General features: G+C 51.4%; 1 protein-coding gene across 3 annotated transcripts in view; it reads left to right on the top strand.

Moving 5' to 3' along the window:
* Positions 1-16,007, top strand: part of LOC104147766 (talin-1) — a 62,699-nt gene that overhangs the window by 1,340 nt on the left and 45,352 nt on the right. The window contains exon 1 of one of the 3 annotated variants that reach the window (XM_068927941.1): positions 200-243. The exons of 1 other annotated variant lie outside the window; for it this stretch is intronic. The gene's annotated coding sequence lies outside the window, so the exon portion shown is untranslated. Of the gene's footprint in view, positions 1-199; positions 244-2,088; positions 2,111-16,007 lie in introns of those variants that run through there. One more of the 3 variants, XM_068927940.1, reaches the window with a different exon arrangement.

Here is a 16,007-nt window from a genome sequence, read left to right as displayed (position 1 = left end):
GTTATGCCTGAAAATAGCTGCACCCAGTAGGAAAGTCGTATTCGCGTCCCTGGAGGCTGTGCGTCTTGGATTGAAATTAGTGATCACGTGGCCTGAGAAGACTAATTTAAAGCCCAGCTGAAATGAGTTGTTGTCACTGACATCTTCCATGTTGACTCTCTCCTTTCCTGCTACTTCCTGGGCATGCTGGAAATGAGAGGAAAAGGTCTGATGCCGTAACAAGCCGTAGGGAAGTGCAGAAGAGTAAGTTCTGGCTTTTTGTAGTATCAGTGTAACAGCACTGCTCTTCAGGCTGAAGCCTGCTGGATTCAAATCTGTTGGGGAAAATGGGCACTTGGGGACAGGCAGGCTTCTCCACCACAGCTTTGTGTTTCTTGGATTTCTCAGTCAGCAGCTGCCCTGCTGTAGCCCATATGGGATCGGCTCAAAGGCATCTACGTAAGGAGCTAAGCCTGACTCATTCCAGTTAAAGCAAGGGGCTCGTGCAGGGGGTTGTGCGGAGCAGATAAAATTTAGCAGTACTATACGCATCCCTTGGGGGGGAAATGGTGAAGGTGAGTCAAACTAGTGTCACTCCGAGCGCCCTAAGGTGAGTCAGAGAGCGTGAATAGGATATTGCCGCTTCAGTTAATGCCCCGACTGGCGTTCATGGTGTCTGAGTGTCTGTTCAATATAGCCCGCTCACAGGTGAGTAGGATGCACCTTGGCAAACTTACGTGGCAGAGGGATCCAGTAGAAGAAAAAGGGGAATATATGGCTGAAAATCTGTGAAGGAGAAGGGGCTACAAGTGGAAACAGCAGGGGCAGTTCCTGAAACAGAAGAGGTCTTAAGATAGGCTCAGTCTAAACCCATGATAAGTATGAAACTAAAGGGAGATAGCAGTGGTGTGGCAGTTAACGTTCCTCCCATCTGACAGAGTAACCTGTTAATGAGTAGCCCTGTGTGTGTGCGCACGTGGTAGGATACGGAGAGTGGCAGGAGAGCTCAGGGGTGCCGAAAACAGCCCTCAGCTGTGGGTGGCTATCACTGGGGGAGGGGGCATAAAGGCAATTGCTCGTCTCAGAGATTTGTCCCGGCTGCAACGGCCTGGGCCGCAGGCCTGATCCTGCCTGGCAGCTGCTGCGTCTGGGATGTGACTTGGCTTAGCAGTGCTCAGGTTCTGTGACCCGAAAAGGGAAATGCCTTGCCCTGGGGGTGACTGCTCCAAGGATGCCCTCCGTGGCACTCCAGGGAGCGGACGGTGAGAGACGCTGGGATGGAAATACCCTCCTCGTGTCTCGTCTGGTACCAGGGCGGCAACTTAGTCTGCTAAAATTATCCAGCCAGAGGCCTTGTGTGGGTTCAATGCCCCTTTCTTCAGCGAGGGCTCCTTTCCCTGGCCTGCAGTGTAGGAGCTGGGTTAGGGCGGGCAGGGCCCTCCGGGGAGTGGATTCCAGCAGGACGTGCCCTGCACTTTGGAAGTGCCCCTGGCACTTCCTTTTCGTAAAGTCTGACAAGCTCTGCTGTTTGGAGCCAATTATAGCTGCCCCGCTCAGCAGGAGAGGAAATTCCCAGCTTGTACACTGATGTGTCTGGAGGTATTTATAGATGGGGTTATCGTTGTCCCCCTCCCCATTTGGAGCGCTTGCATGGGACTCAGCTGGGCTGGGTGCCTGTGAGGGAGGGAAAAGTGGCCCCTTTTAAAGTAGGCTTTAAATTGTGTATACGAAAGCAGCATTTGACAACTGCACGGCTATAATCCGTGCTAACAAGATGTCCAGAGCAGCAGCTCGTGAAAGAGGACCAGCTGCTGTACTGGTGTGGAGTCAGGCCCCAGAGCTGATTAATTTGTTTCGTCTTGTGGGGAACGGCAGTATTACCCTGGCTTCTGAGCTACAAAGCTTTCCTTCTTTTTTTTTTTTTTTTTCCTGTGCCCTGTGTTGCCTAAGTGCCTCTTCTCTTCCTGTCTACCCTGCTTGACCTATAGTGACTGAGAGCTGAGGGGAAGTGGGAAGGGTGTCTCCGACAATTTTCTTCCCCCCTCCCCTTGCCTGGCTATTTAAGAGGTTTGCTATTGGGAAGGGGGAAATCCAAACTGGAATTCTGCTTCTCCAAGCCCGGGAGGTAGAGGTGAGCTCTGCAATGCTAGGATAAGGCTACCCCCCTTGGTTTTACTCTGTAACTTGTTGTTGAATGGAGAAGCCGAAGGACGTTCTCCTCACAGCCATGTCCTGGCTGCTTCAGAGCCAAAGGAGGTCACTGGTCACCTCTGAGAGCTCCTGCTCCTGCAGCTGGCCTCACGTGGGTGGTTGGACTGCTGATCTCGGGACAAAAGGCTGATTGTGCCCCCAGGACTGGGTGCTGGGGTGGGATGCATAGTTCCCCGTGCTGCCTGCGACACTCTTGCATATCTGTGGGCTGAAATGGGTGCTCCAGCCATGCTGGGGGAGGGAGCGTTGTGGCTGTGAGCAGTGTGAGGAGCTAAACCTCAAAAAGGGAAACGCGACGCGGGTTGCTGCGCTGCAGCCGTGTTGAGGTTGCTGTACCCGTCCCTTGTTCCGTGCTGGTAACGTCCACGGGGCCGAGCTGGAGCGGCTGGGAAGGAGGGGGCTTCTTCTGGAAAAGGCAGTGTCATGGTGTGAGGGTTGGTGAGCTGCCCACCCTGCCCCGGGTGGAGCAAATTAATGAGGCAAGGGAAAGGCTGCTTCATCTTCTGCGCTGTCTGCGATGACTCCTTGTTCCCTACCCAGCCCTGCTTTGCTGGGTTATTTCCCTGTGCTGTCTCCTGCCCTGAGCCTTAGGGCTGAAGCCATAGAGCTCCCTGCTGCTGGACTGCCTCTTCTGAAGGACGGGTCCTTGGCCCTTTGAATCTGCCGGCAGGATGTTTAAGTGCTTAGGCTGTGCCTTCATCGCTGGCTGTTAGATCCATATTTGGTAGCAATAATTGTTTACTCCTTTCTCCTCTCTCCCTTCATGTCACTGCTGAGAAGGGGAGGGGACATATTTTTGGGATCTTTAACAGTGCTGGAATCTGCTGGTTTCCTGATAAAGGGCCTGAAAAACTCAGAAGGATGAGAGATGAAGCAGGAGAGGGAACAGATTCCTTCTGAGCAGCAGATTTCAGCCTTGCTTCACTGGCAGCCATCTAAAACTTGGGCCAACAAAGGCATGGACCTTCGAGTGTTAGATTTAAGTTTACTGCCGTTATAATTTTTCCTTTTTGCCTGCCCTTCATGAATCCCTTTAAAATAGTCCATAGACCATAAGGTGAAAACCACTGAGTGGTAAATTAGCAGCTCCTCCTGACATGGCCTGTGAGCTGCGAGTTTGTGTCATACATGATGCAAAGAGGAAAGTGGGTTGTATGCAGGGCAAGTGCACAGTTGGCGTTTGTCTCCTCTGTCGTTGTAAAACTCCTCCTTCCTTAGCAGAGGGAGTTGTTCTCCTGGTCCTCTAGGTCACGTTGGCTGCTGTACCTGCCTATTTTGCTGGACATCTTTGCAACTGCTGAACGGTTGTTTCCCTGGGCAGCACCTAGCTTGCACGTGGGCTCTTGTTTCCTGGCAGGAGCCTCGGCATAGCTGCCCAGGGATGCTGCATGCAGATGTGCGCTCTGAAGCCTCGTCCTCTTTCTGGTCAGCGGAGGTGGGCCTTGATGTGTACTTAAGACCGGGGGGCTGAATGCTGTTGGAGAGAGTTGAGTCCGTCCCGTGCTGGCCACACTCCTTAAATGATGAGTCTTGGCAATTGTTGGAGGAACGGGACAGGAATTAGAAGATCCATTGGATCTTATGTTACTGGAGTAGGGACTTGTAGTGTACGGCGTGCAGCCCTCTCCTTTTTGGAGTTGAAATTTGGTGACTCTCAGCTGGAGAAATGTTAGCACAGCCCCATGGCTTGGCCCTACCCACTGCTTTAGGTGTCAGCCTCTGTGCAAGGTAGGGAGACGGCTCTGATAGCCACAGGCTACCTAAGCAGAGGTCAGAAATCTGGCAAAGCTCCTCTTTTGTTTTTCCCCCTTTTCCTCACTGACTGTGTGTGTTGCTTCACAGTAGGTGAATAACGTGGCCTTGTGCAATCCCTGCCAAGGGCTATGATTGTATGGTATCTGCTGTGACCCATTGCTGACTTTGTAACGGAGGACGGAAGATAAAAGCAGGTTCTGAGATGGCAAGTAGCCCAAGCTGGCCTCTGACAGGCATCACCCAGGACACTAACTGTTGCCAAGCACTGAATATTTTCTCTGCAACTTGCTGTTAAGGGAATAGTCAGCCGCATCTCCTTTTCCCAGTGTACAGAGCATATATGGCTATGAGGGTAGACCCCGGGGCTCTCTTAGACTCTCACAGGGCTCTCTGGTACTCAGGGCCTTTGCTGCCCCTGCCTCACACTGGGCTCTTTCTGTATGTCCAGGGTTGGAGAGAAGAGGGGGAGGACGGGCAGTTGCATTTCTGAGAGTTTGGGTTGGTTACATGTACCCAACCTGAAGGCCTCTTTGGGCAGTTCCGTTTTTCTTTTCTAGGAGAGGCAGAACTAACAGCCAAAAGAGGGAAAGCGCTCCCTCAGATACGAGTAAAACACCTTTAGAAGGGAGTGGAGAACACAGGCCAGTAGGGCAGACTTCCTAGATCTTAATGCCTTCATCCTGCCTCCCGGATGGATGGTTCCTGAGCGATGCCTGTTCCCCCCTAACAATTCAAAGGTGACTGGGTGAAATGGCCCATGCAGCGTGGATGCCAGGATTAGGGCATCTGATTGTCTCTGTGGAGCCTGAACGAGGTGCCTTCAGGGTGCCGTGCCGGAGGACGGGTTCACTAAGGATGTGGCCAAAGCTACCTGTGGAAGAGCCTGCGGCCAGAGGAGCTGGGAGCGCGGAGCCAAGGCGGTGGGAGGCGATGTGCTGACTATGCAGGCGCTCAGTGCTGTTTGCCCTTTCCGTGTGTTTGCCTTGTTGTGGGTTGCCCTACAGATGCTGCAGTTTGGATATCCTCGCTCTGGAGAAGTGGGAAAAGGAGCTTTTGCTTCCTGCTTGGAGCTCCCTGGGCTGCTCCGCGAGGGAAGAATGCCTAACAACAGTAGATAGGCCTGGAGATATATAGTAAAACCCAGCAGTTAATGGATAAGGCCGCTCGAAGTTAATGAGGATGAATTTTCGGACAGTTGGAGGCTGGTTTCATGGAACTACCACTGTCATGGGAAACTGTGGAGTTCCCCCCTCTGAAGGCTGCAGCGGAGGTGTGATAACCACTGCTCGCCCTCTTACTCCCCCCACGCAGCCCACCCTGCCGTTAATCGCTCTCCCGTGTTTGTTTCCCACGTTTTGGCTGCCCTGCGCGGACCAGGGCTGCCCCTCCTATTGCATCTCTGTGGGGACCGGAGGATGCTCCTCTCTCCTCTCTTCCCGTCAGCACGACCACCCCGAGCCACAGAGCGCGGTCATCGGGAAGGAAGCTGGGAAGCAGCTGCTGGGGGGCTCCGCTTCCTTGCGTTTGCTTGGGAAGCTGCTTCTCTCGAGGAGCCTGGTCATTATCCGTCTCCGTTACGTCTCTCGTTCCAACCACAAATAACACCAGGGCAGCCGCTGGAATGCGAGCCTGTCAGCAAAGCACGGGCTCCCTGCTGTAGCCGTGCCGAGAAACGCTCCTGAGCGTGGGACCGGGCACAGGGACGCGGGCAGGGACGACGGTGCAGCTCAGAGCTTCGCTTGGGGCTCTGGCCATCTCCTGGCTGCTCGCGCTCCTCTTTGGCCCGTCTCTGTGTCTGAGCGCAAGTACGTCCCTTGCTGGGCTGGCAGCGCTCGCCCTGCCTGGGAGAAACCTTCCCGCCGGACGCCTCCAGGTCGATGACCAGCTGCGCGGCTGAGAAAGAGGAAGTGGGATGAATCAGCTAGGTTCGGTGACCGACGTGGGACTGGCGGCTCAGCCTTCAGATCGACGTCTGGCTGAGTCACCGATACCTCCAATATTTTCTGTAGCTTTATTAGTGTTAGCCTCGTAACGGAGAGCTCCTGCAGCCAGGCCAAGCCCCTTGAGCGCGTCGAGCCCCAAGAAGCTACTTTTCTGCTGTCCCTGGGGTAGGGTGCTTGTGAGGCTGCATACTGAGCAGGGTCTCATTTTTTTACAGGGTTATTTATTTATTTATTTTTAACCCGGTTCCTTGTGCTGCTGTGCAAATGCTTGTGTTGAGCCGGAGAAGGAGGGGGGCAGAGCTGCTCCTTACTGGTATAGTGTTTGTGGAGCTATGGCCTGAGACTTCCTGCCTCTTTGTGCTTGTGGCCTGGTGTTGTCAGATGTATTTCGGGTATTTTGGACCAGAGGAAGCTTGCACGTAACAGTGATTGGCATAGGATGGTGGGGAACGGGAATGTGATTTCTAGTTGCTCTGTCTTCTCTTAAATTGAAAAGAAAAAAAAAAAAAGTATTAAACAGGAATGGACCTTCCAAGCAGTGATAGCCGTGCCCTGGTCAGCCAGCTGAAATGCCCAGCCTTGCGTGCAGGGCTAAGGTGAAGACTGTGGTGGCTTCTGCTTGATGAACCACAGTGGAAATCAGTGCTGCCCTTCGTGCAAAAAGCTTTAAAGAGCAATGGGTCTAACGGCTAGATACAAGTTCTGCTGCTGCCGTGGGTGAATTTTGGGTAATGAGTAAGCCTTGCTTTCTGAGTCCACCTACCATAATATGAAACTTCTTGCAGTTTTTGCTGTTCAGAGTATGTGCAACTGTTTCATAGCTCTGTGAATGAAATGAGTGTTTGCTCTTATGCTTTCTGCTGACCTCTGTGCAAGCAAAAAATGCAGGGACTTTATTGGTGAGTGCATAGCTGTTGGCAGTCGGAGTCCATGTTAACCGAGTGTGTAACTGCTGTGCTTATAAAAAGCCCTCGCTGGCTGCAGCAGCTGAGCTATTAGCAGGCTGTAGCTGTGCAGAGTGGCTGATAAAACTTCCTGTAAAGAGGTCTCGGCCATTGCTCTCCCATCCTTGCGCGGCTGCCGCGCGTGAACTGCAGGAATATTCCAGAGTGGGGTCTTTCCTAAATATTTTGATGTTGCTGTGAAGCAATCTTGTGTGGTGGGTCCTTTAGAGATTATACGTTTAAAATGGCGAAATTTGTTTTATTTGGTAAAGATTTGTGGTTTGTTCTGGAAATGTTCCACGAGTGTGTTACGCTGGCTGTGTTTGAAGACAGTCTGGCGATACTAATGGCTTTTTTTACTATAAAACCTACTCTGTAACTGTTCTTGCCTTGTTACTCTAAAATCGGTAGGTACCAATATAGCAGTTACATCATGTGATGGAAAATTTACTTTCAGTGGTCCCAGAAATGACATAGTTGTTTCATAGACTGAAAGAGCATTGAAAAATCCGTGCTCTGAAAGGTAGAAAACTGCAGAAAAACAACTCGGTTCTCAAACGGGCAGAGTCAGAGCCTGGGGCTTTGGCACAGCTTTTTTTTTTTAGGCTGCCCAAGGTCAGCTATTGTTCTTGTTCTTATTGATCAGTCCGTTAGCACAATTGCAAGCGTGTCTCGTGGCCTAGCACTTACTTTTAAATGAAACTCGAAGCAGAGCTAGAAGTAATTCAAGCCAAAAGTCCTTAAATGCATTTTACTTGCATAGCGCGAACGCCCAAGTTGGTGTTAGATCCATAGCATAACTGAAACCGGTACTGCTCTTGCCTGCTTCCCCTTCCTTCCACATGGGCTTTCACATCCCGTCTTTGCCCGCAGCCCGCCACGGCTCTCAGCGTGAGGATGCTTGGGGTTAGGCTGAAAGGCATTCAAATGCTGCTGTTCTAGGCTCGTTTCTGCCCGCCCGTGAGTCAGCAACGTCCCTCCTCTTCCTTAATATAATAAACGTGGGCCACAGACCTAGGTAATGCTCTTATGGGGCGACTGCGGGGCAGGGGGTAAAAAGGAAGCAGAAGGAGAATTTCCTCAGGAGGTGGGTGGGAGCCCACAAAAGTTTTGGAAGAAGAAAGCCCATTATTCTGGCACTCGTTTAAGCAACGTGTTCATTTATCAAAGCTGAAAGATGGTTGTGTACATTTTCACAGATGAAAAGCTTACAGTTTCAGTTGAATGCATAAATGCGTTCATCTAACTTGCAGCCCGCTAACTAGCTGGATCACTGCTACGTTTGCTTATCTGCTTTTACGTACCAATAAATGATTACTAACGTGTTTGCTTTTTCTGGCATCTCGCCAGCATAGAAAATTCATCAAGTCTGTCCTTCCTCCTCCTTCCTCCCCTGCAGAGGGACAATTTAAATTTGACTGTCCTTCCTTTATTTTGTTTCAATAATTTCACATTATTTGGACGCTATGGACTGTTTTATATACTTGCTTGCAGCAGAAGTCCTGGGACTGTATTGGGTAGTAGAGGAAAAGGAAGAAACTCAGGTTTACATAAGTGCGTTTCAGCATCTTGCCCATTTTTGTGGGTTCAGCATGGATGCTTTTGGCTGAACGACTGGTAGCGTGCAAAATCCTCTCTTGGATTTGAGTCGTTCTAGTTTAGATGGTGCCAGATTGCCGTGGAGACCATGAGTAGTGTCACCAGCCTACCGCCTGTCCAGTTCCTCTGAAATCTCCTTCAGTTGCTTTTGTAAAGTCAGTGCTTCTCGATAGATTTGTGCACATCAAAGGACTCTTGTTGTGCTTCAATCAAAGTCTTCTTCGCACAAAGTGCAAATGTCAGTGTGCTTGCAGCAGCTGGCTGCAAACGCGCTGCTTGATCTTCTTGAGAGCTCCCTGTCAGTGGCAAAGTGCAGCACTGGCATTCCTCTTGCAAAAGGAATTCTGAACTCCCTTTGGGAAAACTGGAGTTTCTTCTTTCTCAGCAAGATGTGTTTAACATTTGGGATGACTCTGCCAGAGAAATGTAGACGAGATCACAATGGTAGTGTTTTAATGGTGCTACTTGTGGGTTGCCTGTGACAGTGAGAGTTTGTTTGGCTTTGCGGTACCAGAACTCCCATTCTGTCCTCTGTCCCTTACATAGTCTGTCTTTTTTTTTTTTTTTTTTTTTTTTTTTTTAAAACATGGTACCCACGGGGAAGTCCACAGAGGCCTTCACCACCAAGCCTCCAAATTAGTGCCCCATCGAAGTAGGTCTTTCCAGAAAGAGACGTCCAGACAGATTTGCAAACCTTGTGATTAATTACCACATTCCTTGACAAATTATTATAGGGATTGATAAAATGTACTCCTTAAATAGCAAAGATTACTTCTGCTTTAGAAATTGATGTGAGCAAAGTTCAGTTGCTGGAGCTTAAGCTGTTTCCTCAGAATATGGAAATAAAAATGCACCGTCTTTCTTTCCTTTCGATGCTTGCTTGACGTTTTCAGCCCTTTCTGACGTTTCAGAGCTTTGCATTGATTCAGGCATGAAGCACTCACCACAAAAAGAAGTGTGTGGGTTTTTTTTTTTTCCCCCCCTCCGACTCCTTATAGCACCTTACTGCTTGTAAGATTCTGCTTTGCTTTCAGCAGAACACAAAATTGATGCTTGTATTTGTGCTGTGCGTTGTCGCTTGCCGCCGTGGAGGGCCTGCTTGTCCCCATGGAGCTGGAGAAGAGCGTGTGGCACGGTGCTGTGCTTCTCCCTTCAAACTGCATGTCCTGTGTTTGAGGCGGTGCTCTTACTGTAAAACGGCATGTTCTTCCAGTCCGGTTTGTCTTTCAGTTCACTTTGTGGTGCAATTGCTGATTGATTGAATTGATCGTTTTTGTAAAAGAGCAAACGTTCTTGAATCGTTAGCGTACCGGCAGTTTTACAGCAAGGTTGAAAGGGTTGCTGCCTGCTTTCACCATCTTTATTACACTAAGTCCACGTTTTATTTACAGTGAATAATATGGATGGTATTTGCTCTCTTCCTTTTCAGGACTTAGTAATAGAAACAATGGTAAAGTGCCAGTGCTTCCTGATGGCATAAAAATGCCCCACGTACTTGGTGCTCCTGCCACATACAGGCTGCTTCTGCCTTCAAGGTTAAACCCGTTGCCAAGCTTCAGTTCAGGAGGAAGTTTTTCCCCAGGTTAGGCTGACTGGGACTGCGTGCTTTTTTTCTCCTTAGATGGGATGGTTAACTTCCTTGAATGCTCTGCTGCGGCAGTGCCCTTAATCCCGCCTGTTCTCGCTGCAAGCCCAAAATCGGCATCGACAAGTGGCATCTAAAATACAAGGCTCACAGAGCGTCCTGAATTAGCCATCTGTGCCACCGATGCCTGTGACTGCAGAGGACTGGACTTTACTACTCTAATGATACCTTCCAGTTAGAAGTCCTGATGTTGAAGGAGACCTAAAGGAATCTGGTTCCTCACCCCTGCTCCAGGCCAGGCCCCGGCACTTCAGTTATCCCTCATTTTATTCTGATACTCTCGAGCTGTGTGCATGGGAGCAGAAGTGCTGGGCTGCTCTGCCTTGCCCCTGCCCTGCAGCTCTGGAAGACGGCTGCTCTTCCTGGCTGTAAATCCCCTTCTCCCTGCAGACATGTGCTCTTTGGTCCTGCGTGTTGCTCCCCAGCAAGCCGGTTAGCCTGGCTACCGGCTACTGCTGTCTCAGCAGTCCACACTCCAGGCATGTTGTCGGTTTGTTTGGCAGGCAGTGAGGGAGCTTAGTCCCAGGTGTTTGGGGAAGGACTGCATGCAGCTCAGCTCCTACCTGCTCCTGGGATGCTCGTGCCAAAGAGCGCAGAGGCAGCCCCTCGCAAAGGGTGCGTGTTAAGGAGCGCATCTGGCAGAGCAGTGTGGAGCCCCATGGTTTTGGGTGGCTCTGAGGCAGGAACTGCAAGTTCAAGTTGTGGAGATGGCTCTGGCAAGAGTAACCCCTCGCTGTTCCTGCAGTGCTGGCCTGGCTTGGCTTGTTTCTGTTCCTCTCTCTGTCAGCATCTGACTTCTTTCCCCTCTTTCTCTCACAGGCTCTGGCCTTGTCTTGGTAGTGACACAGTCTCATTTTCCTACGGCTGCCACGGTTCAGAAGGAGGGGTGGAAAGCAATTTTTTTGTTCAACTCGAGAATGTTTTTGGGTATAGAGAAGGTGACAAGAACTGGCATGGTGACCGCACAAGCTGCCCAATGTATGAAATATTGGAAAACCCCCTTCTAGAGCAGGTTATTCCTCATCTGATAAAAGTGCTGCAACTTTGCTCACGTGGGCGATTTTTTACGTTGCCCATGTCATGTGGTTGCTGAGCGCGTGCAGTGCTGCTTTAGTGCACTGCAGTCATGAGCGTGCTGAAAAGTTGGAGCCCGAGTGGGGCCATTTGCAGCTTTAGTGCTGTAAGGAGGATGGGTGTGGGACAGCTTGGGGTGGAGTATAAAAAAGGCGCTTCTGTATGCAAGATCTGAGTGGGCATTTGGGAACTCGGATGCGCTCGGGGAAGGTGTGCTGCGCTGCCTGCGCCAGCTCCAGGAGCGCGCGCACAAAGGAGGAGCTGTGGCAAAGTGGGGTGGGGTGGAAGTCGTCAGCGGCAGCAGGACATGTATGAACCAAGGAAGGGTTTGCACGCGTGCGGGTGCCTCCTTCTCCTCCTTTCCACATGCCAATGACACTGCTCCGGCTGCAGTGCTGCTGGCTGGCTCCCTCCGGACCCAAAATACATTTCATTCCTTGTCAGCCGCGCTCGGAGCCAATGGGGAGCCGTGGGCCTCTGCGAGCAGCTCTTGCAGAAACATTGCTGAACGGCTCAGGAATGCAGAGCTGGAAGGTCTCCACGCGCCGGCGGAGGAGGCGGCGCGCTCCACCCTGCCGACCCCAGAGCCTCGCTCTCAACCCCGGCCCCGCACCCGAGCAGGAGGGACTCGCGGGCTCCTCGGGATGCTGGGAGCAGGCCACTGCGGAGGCAGACCCTCCTGGCACCCTTGCTCTTTGAACGTACGCAGGAGTCAGACCCAGCCTTCCCTGTGTACCCAAGCCTTCCACCTCCCTTTATTTCTGCTTGCTCTGACTCATTCCTGACCAAAAACCAGATCCAGTTACTTTTTATCCATTTCAGGTCTTGCTCTTTCCTCCTCCATCCCTTAAAGGACTAGATGAGAGCGGGGGCGTGCTGCCTCCTAGGACTTCCCTTACTGCCGCTGGGAGTCTCTAGGCCTGTCTCAGTCAGGGCTGCCCCCCAAGGAGTGACAGCCTGAGACTCCTTGAATTGCAGCCTGTGCCATGCTGGGTGACCGGCATCCCCTTGAAGAGCAAGGACCGCTCTTTGCACGTAAGCTGCTGGGGTCAGCAGCTCAGAGCAGCTAGCAGAGGCTCAACTGATATAGCCCCTTCAGCTGGAGGTTGAGCCAATTGCCCTGGGTTTTCTGGTGCCGCTCAGTAGCCCAGTGCCCCTTCTGACGGTGTGGTTTCTTTTAGGGCCTGAGCAGCACCAGGCAGCACTGGGGGAGTGGGGTGGCAGAAGCATCAGGGTTGCCGTGTGTTACTGTGGTATGTTTTGTTTTGTTCAAAGGCTGCAACAAGGCGGTAGAGTGAGGCTGCCAAAATGCCTTGCCCAAGAACCCTACTGGGTCACGTTAAGGATGCGTTCAGCCTGAAACCTTTCCCTGACGGCCATAATTGGATGCCTGGTAGAAAAAAAAAATAAAAATAGAACAAGCAGATACGATCCTTCCCATGAGTACTTGTGTCCTCCAACCATCTGTGGTTTAAGGACAAGGAAGTCCATAGGGCTGCTTTCTGGATCAAGTCATTCCCTCTGGAGAGAGTGCAGATTCCTCCTTCCCTATGAGCAGGCTTGGGAGGGGAAGAAAAGGAATGTAAGTTCTGGAGAGTGCAGGGTTGGGGCTGGTGGGGAGACTAGGGGATAGCTGCGAAGAGTGGGGAGCAGCCACGCCACCAGGCCTGCGGCGGGACAGACACAATGACTCTTTGTAGGGAGCCAGAGGCAGAGGTTGCTGCAACCCAGAGAAGTGTTGGAGGGCCTGCTGGACAGAGTAAACCTAACGGAAAGGACTCTCCCTACAAACCGCAAGTGGGCAGGTGGCAGACTTATTTACAACCTCCTTTTATTTTTGTTATTTCTCTGAGTTTAATCTGTTGTGAAAATATTGTTGTTCCAGTTATGTCATTACACCTGGCCCCAGTGCTTCAGAGGCCTTTTAAGGGTGCTCACTGTGAGGTCAGCCTGTTATTTCCTTAAAGCTTGACCTGACTTGGGGCCTGTTTCATGTAGCACGTAGCTCCGTAGCACTGCTGCTTTAGCAGCCATTTGCACCACGCTGCATTGCTACAAGAGCTTCAGCACTACTGAATGCTGTGGGTGGGTGTCTTGCCAGCTTGCTTTGGTCCTTTCAGGTTGCTTACTTTGTCCCTAGTAGTGCTTCTCCAGCAAATGTGATATCCGGGGTGTTGAACTGCATAGCAAAGGCACCTCATGCACAGAAATGCTGATTCTGGGGCCTGCATGCAGCAGCAGGGAAACTTGGAGAGTGCAGAGCCAGCAGGCAAGGTGAGTGACTCCAAGACTTCTAGCTCTCTGCCCCCTCTCCTGTCCTCCGAGCTCTCATTTTGCTGCAGTGGATATGGAGGGTTGCTGTTGTGGCTCTCTGGTTAATATGTTTAAATTGGAGCCAAATCTGAGGATACTCACCAGGACTGAGGCCGTCCCAGTAAGGCACTCCCAGGCAGGAAGATGGATTTCCTGCCACACGAGCTCTCTGGGGCTGTTCTTTGGTTTGCTTTACCATCTGGCCGCCTGCGCCTTAGTGGAAGGAAGAACTGAGCCTACCTGGCTGAGGAGAGAAACTAAAAGAGGTGTTAACGCAAACTTCTATGGGTATAAATTAAACCAGCTTATTGGGTTGCGTAATTCAACATAATTGTAGGCTACTGCCACAAAGGGGCAGTCCTCTGCCCATATCTGCTGCTTGTCTGGCTTCTTGCCCTGGCAGGTGAGTCAGGTCAGACTGACTCAGGGGACAACTCTTGCCCCAGGAGCTTTGCTAGATTCCTGAGAAAACATGCCCTGCAGCTGGGTAATCTCTAGATCTACGGAGGAAGGAGTGGCCTGAACACTACCTTTTTTGGTGTATATCTTCCAGTTACTTTGCATTAGATGTGATGTGGGCCTGTGCTGTCAGGACTGCACAAATCAGACACTGAGCGAGCAATGACAAGAGTGAAGAGCTAAATGTCTTCTCTGCAGGGTCTGGTGGGTGATTCTGGGTTGCCTAAAGGTCTAAGATGAGGCCCTGCCTGGTGAGCTGGGAGCTCACAATTCCTTCCCATTTCTGCTGCTCCAGACCTTGGGCGCTGCAGCTCTTCTTCTGTGCTGGGCTGCCTCCCCTGCTGCCATGCATCTGTCCTTCTGCAAGTTGCTTTGTGCAAGGACTCTCTTACCCTGGGTTTGCACAGCATCTGATGCAATAGACCCTGGTCTCAGGGTGCTAATGCTATACACAGAGGCAATGGTGACTTTGCAAGCTGATATTCTTAATGAATGGGAGTGTTAGTTGGGGAGCTGGTGCCTGTTCAGCTGCCTTGGGGCAGATACTAAAGGCGGGTCTGTGAAGAGAGAACTTACATTTGGAAATCATCTGACTAAGGAGGGGGAAAGGATCCTAGTGCTATTCTGCCATCCTAGCAGAGGGACCGGAGTTTTTCTAGTACCACAAAACTGCTCATGCAAGCTCATTGCAGCATGTAAGTGCAGTATAAATCATCAGCTACTTTGAGCTTCCCTTTTTTCCAGTGAATTCAAAGGGTTCTGCCACTTCAAATCGGGGCAGGTTCTGCCTTGGGGCTTTGGCTGTGTCTTATCAAAGAATGGCGCCGGACGGGCCATTTCCTTCGCTTCTGCTTCTCAGAAGCTGCCTGATCTGAGGCCAGAGCGAGGCCTGGGACTGCAGCACTGTCCCTGAAACACTGAGGTTTTGATCCCAGGACAGAGCCTAGCTTTACAGAGAGCGGTCTTCACCTGTCTGGAGGCAGAGGTCCGGCAGGCTTTTGGCACACGAGTGTTGCCAGATCGCAGGCAGGAGTTCCTCTCATGTCAGCTGGGGTGGCCATGGCTAGCTAGGTGTCTCTGCCCGTGTCTGACGTTGGATCCTGGGTCCCGTTGTAAGCATCGCCCAGGCCTCCTGGGGCGGGTGGTTCACAGCCTAGCCTGGCTCTGTCTTCCTCCAGGATCAGTTATGATTCCTTTTTCTTAAATAAAAGTCCTAACATCTACAATTCTTGAGGCCATACTTGGGAGATCCACCAGCCTGGTAGGTTGTTTGGAGGTCAACAGGCATGCAGTTGGCACAGCATTCAATTGGCTGCTACTGGAGGTGCTGTCTGAAATTGAGAAGAACTGGGAATAGACTGACTAGGAGTAAACAGACTGGAGACTGGACCTGCCTTCTGAAACGTGCAGCGAGTGAGAAACAAAACAGTTATCCAGGTGGCTCTGGGTCAGTCTGGGTTCACGCGATATGAACAGCAGGAGCTGCATTCGTGGATGTTGGATGCCTGGACATCTATCACATTCCTGCGACAGAAAAAGCCGGGGCTTGGGTATGGAGGAAGGGGAAGCAGCTGGGTTTGGAGACAACCTGGGGACAGGAGATAGAGCAAAAACCTCTGCTGTTTGTGAGCCTGAGCTGGAGAAACGAGTGATCGTTTTGGGTAATAGAAACCAAACCCTAAGCACATCCCAGGAGTTGGCTCCCATTACAAAGGTGTGTTGTAGGTCGTGGTTGTGCAGCATATGCCCTAACTGCAGGGTCCAGCTATGTTGTTGTTCCCACCGCACCCAACCCGCTTGCCATTTCCCAAATCCCCATTACAGCAGCGTGGGTTGCTGCTGGATGTATGGCTTAGTAATGCTCTAGGCTGGAGAGCGATGCCAGGCCAGTTGATCTGCAAAATGTTAACTGTGCTGGTGGAACTGGTATGAGCTTGTCGGGTCTGGGCTATGTCCGTGAGGTGGCCAGTGCCGCCAGCTCACAGCCTGCTTGCTGGGCAGCCGGGTAAGTCCCGAGAGGAAGTACGTGAGCGTTTTGCTGTATGCTGCCTGCTTCTCCATTTTTGCCCTCACCCTGCAGAGGGG

The sequence above is a fragment of the Struthio camelus genome, chromosome Z, assembly GCF_040807025.1.
Source record: "Struthio camelus isolate bStrCam1 chromosome Z, bStrCam1.hap1, whole genome shotgun sequence".
NCBI lineage: Eukaryota > Metazoa > Chordata > Aves > Struthioniformes > Struthionidae > Struthio > Struthio camelus.
Note: the sequence above shows the minus strand (reverse complement) of the source record. Positions and strands in the feature narration are given on the sequence as shown.